A 12,433-nucleotide genomic window follows, 5' to 3' on the forward strand; every position below is an offset into this window, starting at 1 on the left:
TAACACTGGGTACTAATAGGGTAGTAATAATACCTTATTTTCACATGTTTTTTTCTTTTTGCTAACATGCTGCTCTTTGGTTACAGTCTAATTTCTATGTTTACTACTGAAGTCTTCAATCAGCTTACTCACTGAATCAGCTCCCCATCCTCTCTGTCTGCAACTCACGCATGCCTACAGGGACCAAAAGCATTCATTCCCTACAGCTATTCTTAACATGCTCACTCGCTGGCTTTAGTACACACGCGCGCACACACACACACACACACACGCGCACACACACACAAATACAGAGAACCCAGGCCTTGCCAGAGGAAGGCAGGCAAACTTTCCCCCAGTGCAGCGACATCTCCCCAGGACAGGAAAAGTAAATGAACAAGAGTGATTTGTGTGTAAGTGTGGAACCGAACACAATGTGTTTTGCTGTAAAGCTTTTCTGTCAGCTCTGCGGGCTCTGAGAGCACATGGCCCATACAAATAGGCTGCCCCAGGGCCCGCTTCCTCTAATACGGCACAACTATGAGCAACAGATGACAGAGTGGGGAGGGGGAGGCAACACGGAGAATGAAGCAAAGCTAGATCACCCTTTACAGAGGGAGATAGAGGGATGGGGGCAGTGAGAGTCCAGCATAAGAAGGACCAGCAGACATGTGTATGCATGCATGTGTGTGTAAATTAGAGCTTAAATGAAGAAAGTATTTACAAATGAGGAATGAAAAGGCAGCACTGCATGTTTACTGTGAGAGGTCACATGTAATGAGTCTGTGTATTATAGGTTGCCAAGAAGACCAGTGTGGGTGTATTTAATAATGATATGTTATGAGAGCGACATAGACAGAGACAGAAAGGCAGAGCGACTAAGTCAGAAGAAGAAAAAAAACCCCCACAAAGAAACAAACGCAAAAGAGATACAAACAAAATGATTGACAGAAGGAGACAGACAAATAGATAAAGAAAGAGATGGGAAAAGATGGGGCCAGAGACAGACAGAGGCAGTGGTTGAGAGACACGTTGCCGGAGACTTTGCTATGACAACCTTTACAGAACTCAGCATGCTCCCAGATGCACAGCTGAAATGTCACCGACAGTAAGCAAGAGAAAGTGCTAGACACACAGAGAGACGTATCTGCGCCACACAGGCGATACAGCTGACAAAACCTACATCTTCTTTTAAGTACGCCATGATGACTGAAAATGTGGTCAATTCTGTGACAAAATAGCATTCACATCTCAACAATGTGAAGACATCACAAAAGATATGCCAAAGAAGTCCTCTCTGCACCGGCTTATTCTATGCGTCCTTTTATTTTCAATCTGCTCTGTTTGATTAATTCTCTTTCAGTACAGCTGCTGAGTAATGAGCTTCTTTCAGTCATACTGTGTTTAACACTGATATTGCGTCATTCCTCACCAGGATTTCTGTAACTGGATATCAAAAGTCTCTAAAACACTCCAAAAGCGGCTAATGAAATAAGCAACGTGAGTCTAATTTCACAGGAAATTAAAGAATATTCAAAAACGAACTGTGTAGGTTTCTCACATGGCTTGTGTGTTCGTGCGTGCATGTGTGTGTGAACTCGTGTTGTGCTGCTTGTGACGAAGTTAAGAAGTGCCCCACCTGCTTGAGCACCTTTTAATGATTATTGATGAAGTTGCTCAGTTAAAGAGAAAAACAATTAAGACCCTGCCAGTGCAGAGTCCACAGCACTAATGAGCAGGAGCATGCCTGGGCCTGCTCGCATTACTGCTGACTAGTGTGTAAAACCTAATGGAAGCAACACTTGTTTTAATCGCACCTGAATCCTAAAGGCTCGAGGTAGCTGTCACTGTCAATGTCTTTACAGGCTTTAGCTTATGGGGCTGAAGCAACAGCAGATGGGAGAGGAAACACACGACGAGTCCTTGACTGTGCAGCTCGCTGGAGCCCGGGGTGGTGGCGTGTGCAGGCGGCTTTTCACATCTGCTGTTCACACATGGGCAACCTGACCCTTCCCCTCTCCCGCGGGCCCCCGAAGAACCCAATAAAATCATCAGCCTCTGCTCAAGATGACTGCCTTTGCCTCCTGCAGCATATCTGAGCTGCTTTTTTCTCTGTTGCCCTCCTCCCTGTCATCTCCTTTTCTGCTCTCTTGTCTCCCCTGCCTGCATCTCCCCTCCTCTTTTTGTCGGCCTATAGTAGTCTCCCATCCTTACCACCTTTTTTTTTTTTTTTTTTCCTTCCTCATGCGCTCTCCTTTCCCAACCTTGCCTCCCCTTGTTTCTTATTCCACAACGAGCTGATTCTAAGCAGCCAACAGCAGCTTTATAATTTATAGCAGAACCACTGGCTGGCTGACCTTTTCCACCTCCAGCTGTTTCCTCCTCCCTTTGGCTTCACTTCTCTTATCCTCTCTCTCTCTCCCTTCTCCTTCTCTCCTCCTTTCTGTCCATCTACATCCAGAAAACAGGGCCAGATAGTGTCATTATATTGTAGTGTGTGTGTGTGTGTGTGTGTGTGTGTGTGTGTGTGTGTGTGTGTGACTGCAAAAAAAAAAAAAAAGAGTGAGTAATCGAGCTAGATAGACGAGCACGAGAGAACAAATAATATCGTTCTCCAAAGGGCTGCGTCTGAGAAACATTAGCTCTTCTTCCTGTGTGTGTGTGTGTGTGTGTGTGTGTGTGTGTGTGTGTGTGTGTGTGTGTGTGTGTGGGTATGGGTAAGTGTGTGTGCCACATTGACAACACCAGGCCTGACTGAAGGATTAACAGAGCCCATATGTGGGACTCACCCTCCCCACACATACAAACACACTCCGTCACAACATCAAAATCCTCAGCTGGATTTGTGAGCATCATTCTGTCTTTCTTACTCATTCCCTCTTTCTGAACCCCAATCTCATCTAGGAGAGGATTTATGAGGGGGCGCACCTCATCCCTCCAACGCAACACAATCTCAATTGGACTGAGTACAGCCTTATTCCAAACCAGACATCCATTAAACCAAGGTATTACTGTAATACAACTATCGGACAACTCTATCTCTTTCTATCTCCCTCTGTCTCTTTCATTCAGGCTGAACATCAGCAAGAGTGATGTTATTAATATACAGTAGATTCTGCTAGTGTGCAGACATTTCATTTCTATGTATATCAGATTAAAATGCCTTGCAGCAAAATCCTTATATATTTAAATAGAAAAAAAGCTCTTTTGACACAAGAGGATCTGGGTTAATGCTTGGATGATGATTAGGTTTGGGCCTTGTTTAGGCTCTATGTTGAATTCTGTCAACTAAATGAATATGTAATATTGTCCATAGATCGCTTCTCTTGGCTGATAGGCTCAGGAGACAGGGATTTTAGCAATCTAGTCTCCTCATCTCTCCCCTAGTGTCTATACTCCTCCCCATAGACTCTCCGATCCAATTACCAGCCTGGCACTGCTCAGCTCGGCACCGACTCTGCCAACCTGGGTGAACTATGTCTCTTCTACTCTGCCTGCCTTACTTTCCCTTCATTCAGTCACTCCACCTTTATCTTTGGTTTGCTCGTCGTTTACCTCGCTATGTGACGCTGTCACGCTCTGTCAGCCTGCAGCAGGCTTCTGCTTCTTTTTTTTTTTTTTTTTCTTGCATTGTAACGTCGTGTGCCTGTGTATGTGTTTGTCAGCTGTGTGCTGAGAGGGAGTTTCAGGCTGATTAAAGAGATGATTTATAGGAGCATGATGTTGGAGGAATTCCCTGATCGCTCCTCAAATCGCGTCTTCTCAAATGAGCTCTATCCACTCAACCACAGACAACCGCGGAAGAAACTCGCCCCCGAAGAAACACGCACACATGCACACACACGTGAGCGCACGCACACACACACACACACACACACACACACACACACACACACACACACACACACACGCCCTATTAAAATATGTTACTTGAAACAGTCTTTAACATCTTCCACAAATCAGACACCTACAGTAAGATCTGACCAGCACATCTGTTCCATTTATATTTAGTTCACTCATTACACTGGTGGGAATATAAACATTTTTTTCCCAGTTTCCATCCTTCTGTGAATGTGTTTCCCATAATTCATAGATAACACATATTTGCAGAAGCCTCCCACACTTAATATGACATTTGAGACTGACATTCTCACATATATTAAAAGAACTATCTGTGATTCAAATGTGAGCAAAAGAGCTGGCCTTATATATCGTGTGGTTTAGCTTGCTAACCTAGAAGCAAAATAGCTAATACAGCTCCCAAATACAGCATGAACTTTGCTCATACTTTGTTTATACTGTGAAAAATAAATGTATGTTTATCCATGAACCATGCATAGCACTGTCAGAGAAGAGAAAAACAATGGCCTTAGTTGGAGTAGCAGAGTAAGTTAAATCCAATACTGCAACACGGTTGAGTGTGTGAGTCAGAGCGCTTAACAGACTAAATAAAACTGACAAAATCTCTAAAAAGAGCTAAGTAGATAATACATTATTAGAGAAATTCTATCCTCATCTACTTTTATCAGTCTGATGTCTAAGCATTCAAGTTATTTTGTGATTAAACGGTGTAATTTACCTTTCTGTTGTATCCACTTTCTGTCAACCATCCTTCATCTACTTCTGCTTCAGTTAGTGATTTTCTATATTTCCCAGGAAGCCTTTCGACATACTCCAGAAAACGTGCCTGGATTCTGTGAGAGGCCAGAGAAAACAACAACAATAGCAATATTGATAACATTAATCTAATATCAGCATGAACATAAGTGTTCGGTCAAGAAAAATGAAAAATGTATTCTATAAACTATTATACTGACATAATTCTGGAAAAAACAATTCCTTGAATTCCTTGATATTTAATATTGATGATCTTCCCGTCTGAATTTAAAGCTAGCTGTAGCGCTGGAAATATCTCTACGGTACATATATGTGAAATTGCATTGTCCAAATTTGGCAGGTTATCCAAAGGCATACACACCATGAAATAAATGATGAGTGCAGAAACAGTACGTCACTCTATCACAATCTGTTGCTTGACAGTTGTTTTTTCTCACTTTGTGCACTCTGATCTAATAATAATGCAAATGCTAGAAACATTAATTATTATGCTGCACACTTTGAAAAGTCACTGGGGAACAGTACCTAGATATATCCATCATAAACCGGGAACACAAGGAGCTGGTGGTAAGTCTACATTGGGAAATCATCTGTTTTGTCCAGAAGATGTGTGAACTCTTTGGCTTCACTGTGTCGACGGGGCTTCTGGAGAGCTGCGGTCACTGGGGTAAAGCTAGCCTTAGCTGTTGATGGTGTGTAGGCTTGTTTAATTTTTGTTTAAACACACCTTTGACAGAGCTGTGCTGAGCACCAAAAGTGGCGCAACAGTTAACATAACAGATTATGTTTGCTGATGACTAATTAATAAAGTTATGTAGTTACTTTTTCAATGAGTAATGAGTAATTGACTTTTGGTGATTACATTTTTTGATTAACTTGCACCCCACTGCGGACCATAGCAACAGACAAACACATTTAAATTCAAATCTATGGGGAATTTAAGCATCCACTTCAACTAATTGGCATGTCTTTGGAATGTAGAAGAAAAACAGTGGACAATAATGAAACCCACATGCACAAGACGCCATGTAATCTCTTTGTGTTTTCTAGTCATTCATTACCAAATATCTGTTCCATCAGTCTAATATCCATTGAGCAGAGGGACCTCGCCTGTAGCTGTAGGGCTAATTTTACGATCAATAGGCACTGTCTTGTTGTGTTGTATAACCACTATAAGCAAATTATGTGTTTAATGGGAAATATAGATGGGTTGTGTGTTTTCTTAAATGTCCCCAGTTGCTTCAGGTAATTTTGTTCTATTGGGAGAGCTGTTCGATATCTGACACATTGGGAGTGTTTTTTTTTTTCCTGCTTTCTTTCCAGCCTGTTTCTCTGGCCTGCAGAGAGTGAGAGAGAGGCCTTGAATAGTGATGAGTGAGTGCTGTAATACAACTTCAGTTCAGAGATTCATTAACAAACTCTGATGATTTTTTTTTTCTTTTTTTCGAATTTTTTTTTTTTTTATGCTACATCACTCTCAGTGCAGGGGTTTTGGCTGATATTAAAAAAATCCTACAGTATACTCTCTCAAGGTTACGCTTTCTCTCATTTCCCCTGATTCCTATGATTCTTCTTGAAAGTAATTGTTCCATGCCATGGCTCTATGAGTCTATGTGAGTTATTAGCTGAATCCTCCGGCACGAGTGTGGGCTAAATGGAACTGTGTCAAGAGGCTGTCTGCCCTGCTGCTGCTGTGTGTGGGAGGATGACTGGGAGTTAAGTAACAATGGCCAAGTGAATTCAGTGCAATTTTTACATCTGTACATGTGTCTACCGCAAGTTTTCTCCGATGCAGCGTGTCCCAACCAACAGATGAAACAAAACGTCAAATTCCGATGTAAACATTTGTGATTGTATTCAAATCTCAATATATTTTTGTTCAGTGAAAACGGGCTGTTTCGAGATAAGTGTGAATGTATGTGTGCATATGTGCGTGGGATGGTGGGAGGATGATGTTAAAGGAGAGAGGTCTGCAGTGACAGCAGGAATACCTGGAGGATAGAAAAGGGAGATATTTGCAGCATTTGGCCTGAAACACAGGAACATCGTAGAGGTGACAACAAGCATACGACCAAGGTGTAAATAAAGAAAATGAACACATGGAAGAGAAAAAAAAGCACAGGCGAGCCAGAACAGCACTAGGTTGCTGTCATTTTTGAGGCCTTGTCCTACTGTCCTGCTATACTCGCTGGTCACAAAAAAAAGACACTAAGTCCCATTAATGCTCACTATGCTCCTCCTCTTCCCTTTCTGTCTTTTTGTCTCTCTCTGGTTCACTCACACACACACACACGCACAGATGAACTGCCCTAATAAAAGCTGCAGCAAAAAACAGGCTGCCTTTGTCCTATTACTGAGAGCGGAGCTGACGTTAGTGAAGTTGGCAGCCATGGATGACTGGGAGCCACCAAGGCCTCAGTCAGCTGACATTATCCTGCCCCTCAAATGTTACCCAGCCCTGCAGCGGTGTCTGTCTGCGTGTGTGCCTGTTGTGCTATTTGTTCTTGTCCAAATGTAACTTCTGGATGGAGTAGCCATTCATCGCTACGTGGACAGGATAGAAAAAAAAAGGGAGGGAGACAGAGAGGGAGAGAGAGAGAGAGAGCGACAAAGAAGGTGGTAATCTGAGTGAATCTGAGCGCTGATCCTCTTTGGCTCTCATAGTGTGTGTAGGAGGTCACATCCAGCTTGAGCTCTGGGATAAGATGGGCAGAAAAACAGAGGAGATACGATATTTGGATGGGAGCTAAAGTCACTAACAACAGATTGAAAAGGATCAACGTTACCGTAGCATAGGAAAATATGAAAAAATAATTTGAATTATCTGTCTGTATTCTGTATATCTGTGTGTGTGCTGCTACCAGTGAGTTGAGAACCACATCTGCCACAGGATTACAGATGCACACTCACACATTGAGCCACACGAAATCTTCAAAGGTACACTGGGTCAATGACCATTCAAATTTTGTGACAGCTGTAATGCCGTAGGTCTGAACTGAGTCAAGGCTGCATAGATGAGCTTTCAATGCTCCAACTGTAGTCCAGGGATGAGGATGAAACCCGGCAAACAGTCCAGATGGGTCAGCAGCACAGAGCCAAAGCCCTCCTCAACCTGCAGGATCAGGGAATCAGCCATATTTCACAGCTAAGGCAGAGATCACACACACGCAAAATCACCCACATGCACACAAGCAGACACATATCTACTGTACCTGCATACACTCATGCAGACATGCAGACCAGGTGTAGCCAATCAGATGAGTTTAAAAATTCTATCCACAAGGCTGAAATGTAAGGTAATAAAACCCAGCTCACCAGTTTGTTTATGATAACTGCTGTAAAATAGCTGCCGCCTTGTTTTATAGATTGAATGTCATAAAAAGATCAATTTGTTTCTTTGGGAATAAGCAATAATACAGTGCATTTAATATTCCTTTTTACAGACTTGTTTATTTTCATGTAGACTAGAGCATTAGAGATGCCATTATAAGGCCGGCTAAATTGGTCCACTGAGGCTCAGTGTAGCCCATAACAAGCACCGTGATTCTAAAACATTTATGCAACATCGCCCAACATTATAGATTTTAGTATTTGCTATGGAGAATTGTTTGGTCCCTATAGATGATCAACAATGATGTAAATTCATGGATCAGTTATGTGCCAGTTTCCTCTTTCCTTCTTGTGTCTTTCTTTCCTTTGTGCAGCGAAAACCCGTTTTTCACCCCTGTTTCCCCCTCCAAAAACAGCCATTAACTTGTTTTGTCTTTTCAGAGTTAGTCGCTAATTAATACAAAATTAGCAGGCTGATTGTCCTGAAAACTTCCAAAATTGTTGTCAGGAAGAGGTTTTGAAAATAGCTCTCTGTCACCCGTCTCAAAAAGTGTGATTATGCATATCAGCTGCAGCTCTGCTTTACTGCGCGGAAGACGAGCCAGAGCAGAGAAGGGAATGTGTGAGCGTACATTGTTAGCAATTACTTTTTCTCAGAATAATAGTCAGGCAACTGTGGGTCAGACCAAATAAATAAGAACATAAGTCAGGTTTAGGGCACATTGTTATCACAACTGTGCCAGTGCTGTGACTGTGAAATGGAGAATACAGTTTCACTGCTCTCAAAATCACTCTCGCCCACTGTTCCTCAAGTTCAGCTCACCCAGTGTGATATCCACTTGCCGTTGGTCAATACAGGCTCATGAAATTCCATCTACACTGGATTTGTGCCCTCATCATATACTTTATGTTCTGGCTTGGCTTGTGTTGGGTAGTGCCAGCCCAGCACATGCCTCTAAACAACTGTACGGGGGGAGATTTTATAGCGCTATTATTCCACAGAAACCTATGTTTTCTGGTTAAACAGAACTGAGACAAAAGTGATGAATATAGGAGGGAGGGATAGACAAATTCCCAATCCTATCTCTTTTTGGGGGAGAAAAATAAAATAACCAATCCATTATGCGAGCACCACCCCTGCTGTGTTCCGCTGATTCCTTCTAGCTATTAGCAGCTTATGACACAAATAGATCACACAAGATATTAAAAATCAGCAGGATTCTAACAGTTTAAAAGCCCCACCGTAATCCTTGCTGTGGAACAAAAACATGTCTTGAATGCAGTCAAATTGTTTTTTTGCTGATTCTTCCTTCTTTTTATGGTTATTGTTTAGTATTCATGTTTTATAGTGTGCGATTTATTGAAGATGGAATTTACCGATGCGACAGAACGGAGGTGTGAGGCAACACAGGTCACAAGACAGAGTTAAACTCATCAGTTGAACATCCACCAAAACAATTGACGGTGCCTTGCTCTCTGTTTATACATACATTTTCTTAATTTTAAATTTCTTCAATCCCCAAGTAAATATGACTCAAATGAACTGATGGCTTTGCTTTCATCCTGGCAGGCTGCTATTGTGCCAAAAATATTGAAGTGTCTAGTCAGTATACAGGCAGATTCAATAATGAAAACTCAGGAGAAAAATGGTGTTCATAATAATGAAAATGTGCAGATGTGCTGTATATCCACAGCACTGGATTTAAAACTGTGTCTACAAAAACCTCAGTCATAGATTTATGCCTGACAGGAAATAAAAAAAAAACATTTGATCAGAATTGAAGTTTGAAGTTTTGGTTGATGTGAACTGTTGTTAACATCGTCTACTGTAACTGACAGCACCTGGATGTGCTCCACAAATCCTTATCACAATGTTTACATACTTTGTGGCACAATATATTATTGGTTCAACTCCTAGATACAAATTTTACAGGAATGCTTTGATGTAGGGATTAATCTCTTACATAAGTGCTCGTTTCAATCATGTGAGGTAAAATCTGAGTCTTGTAAATACAAATATTGATGTTTTCTGTCTTGACACTTTCAGATTTCCATATCATAATATTTATTACAGCTACACACACACTACAATTATAAAATGCCACATATGATTTGGGGAAATCTGAGGAAAACAAAGATGATATATATATACTTCTGGATGTGGAGAGAAGCTGGATATTGGTAAGAACAAATTGTTCTGAATTCAGGTGTGTAGAAAGGAAAGAGAGGATACAATGGCCTGAGATGTTTGATGGAGTGTATAATCTTTGTCTATGAATCCACATGATCCCACCAGCCATGCACCTGTACGTCTGATTTAACAAATGTATTCCCATTCTGCCTCAGACTCTCACTGCATTTAGCTCCTTTTTGGGTTATGAAATCCATGTTGAGAAAAAAATGAAATACAGGCAGACATAATAAACATGAAAGCAGTTTAAGTGATTTTGTTGGTGCGCCTTCAGAAACTAAATCCATGAAAATCCATGAAACTAAATCCATGAAAATAGCACAGAATGTGAGTATTTACACTAAGATGTAGTCTGAGTAGTTAGAGGCAAAGGCCTAACTCTTATACCAAAATTGCACTTAAGCCTTTTCACATATCTTATGCTGGCTTTACACCAGATGATATTTACAGTAATTTCAGTTTAAGGGAAACGTCCTATTTAAAGTCTAATCACAGAGTCGTGTGTGGCTGTCACCACACTGGAAGGGTACGACTCAGTCAGAGCTAATTTAATGCAATCTTTTTCCTTATTTTGACCATTCTGACACAATGTTTTTGTTATCATAATCAGGGTTTAGCTTTGCAACAGATGCATGATGGTCAATGATGGAATACATAATGTAATTTTACCAAAAGGTGCATTCTCTTTGGCTCAAATCAGCAGCAAGCGCTAGTAAACATGGTGATTGTAGTGTTAAGGGGTGGTCACACTGTCATAAACCTTTGGAGATTCACTTTGAACATCATTCACATTTGTTGGAAAACATGCAAAGAAAATTCACAAAGCAATCATTTCTGGCTGCAAATACATTTTTCTCCTTAAATGTGTTGATCTCTGACATGTGACTTCATGCAGCTGATTGTGTTTGGATTTATAAAAAATTCCAAAGTGGAGGACTGCAAAACATTGGAGGTGTCACATTAATCAGTGTAGTAATCCAGAATAATTCTGAAAGGAAAAAAAAAAAAGCTTTCTACTCCAGTCTCGCAGGTAGCAGCAGGCCTAATCCTAATTTAGCTGCAACATATATGCTCAACCCAAATAACATAATCAATTAATTAACATATATAATAAAATAACATCATTTAATTTCCAACTGCTGTCACAGACTGCTTCATCAGTCAGTTTTTGACCAATTAAGTTATAAGTATATTTACACTTAAAACGGTTTCACTTACATATATAGTGACATAGCATTTTGTGTGTCAGCATTCTGTATCTCTGATTTTTAAAGAAAATCTGTGGAATATGGTAACTGTGCTGCATCAATTTAAAATGATTATAGTAGTCAATCAATATATGTAATCCAATTGGTGTCCCTGGGAATAAATTGCAAATTCATTCAGTCCTTGATAAATTTTGTCATCTTAGGAAGAAATTAATAAAATTATCATGGTGTCTCATGTAAAAGTGGCCGTGAATAACTCTTGAATAAAACAAAGGTAAATCCCACATCCTCAATGTGAACATCAAACACAAGCATGAAAAGGAACAATTCAAACTTGAAAGACTCAGATAACTTAACAGTACGAATCAAACACATCGTCCCTAAAACCATCCTCAGTCCTTATCAGGCCTTCCTCCTTAAGAACAGACATATTTTGAAATCGATGTGAAACGACTGTGGCGTAAAGAAGACAGTGGAGACTATTGTCTAGACTAATCATGCACTCTGCCTGAATACACATACACACACAGACACACACACACACACTGATGAGACATGCTCTTATTATCTACGGCGTCACATCACACCGGGAGCCCCATCACGACTCGACACCTACACAAACAAATAGAAATCTTAAGGCGAAAAGACACCTGGTCACAATTAGAAGCTGAGGAATTAACTTTAAGCACGGATGTTCTGACCAGAAGATACAAATATAACTCCTACACACTCACTCACACACACACACACATGCGACTCACATACAAACCCCCCACACACATGCACACACACAAACATCTCAGAGGGCATATTCATACACAATAACATCACAACATCCACTCGTGTTATTACTATTCATCATCTCTTTGTAAACATCAAATAGACAAGTCCTTGTCTGTGTATACTTGTGTGTGTATACATGTGTGTATGTGTGTGATGAGATTAGAATCATTCAGGACATTCATCTATTCTGCTGCTGGTGAGGAGATTGAGTGGGGCTGGGTGATATGATGGCACTTTCACAAAGGATTACATTACTCCCCTCTCTCTCATACAGTACTCTTTTGCTCTCCCCGGTCCTTACATTTGATAATGGACACCGCCTATA

At 40.9% G+C, this 12,433-nt stretch overlaps 1 protein-coding gene across 6 annotated transcripts in view; it reads right to left on the reverse strand.

Annotated features, from left to right (window-relative positions):
* The window catches only part of tenm2a (teneurin transmembrane protein 2a), a 207,608-nt gene that overhangs the window by 181,961 nt on the left and 13,214 nt on the right, over positions 1-12,433 (reverse strand). For 5 of the 6 annotated variants that reach the window (XM_067598778.1, XM_067598779.1, XM_067598777.1 and 2 more), the window contains exon 2: positions 4,559-4,673. The gene's annotated coding sequence lies outside the window, so the exon portion shown is untranslated. Of the gene's footprint in view, positions 1-4,558; positions 9,010-12,433 lie in introns of those variants that run through there. The other variant, XM_067598776.1, reaches the window with a different exon arrangement.

This window comes from Thunnus thynnus, chromosome 9 (genome assembly GCF_963924715.1).
Source record: "Thunnus thynnus chromosome 9, fThuThy2.1, whole genome shotgun sequence".
In the NCBI taxonomy this organism is placed as follows: Eukaryota; Metazoa; Chordata; class Actinopteri; order Scombriformes; family Scombridae; genus Thunnus; species Thunnus thynnus.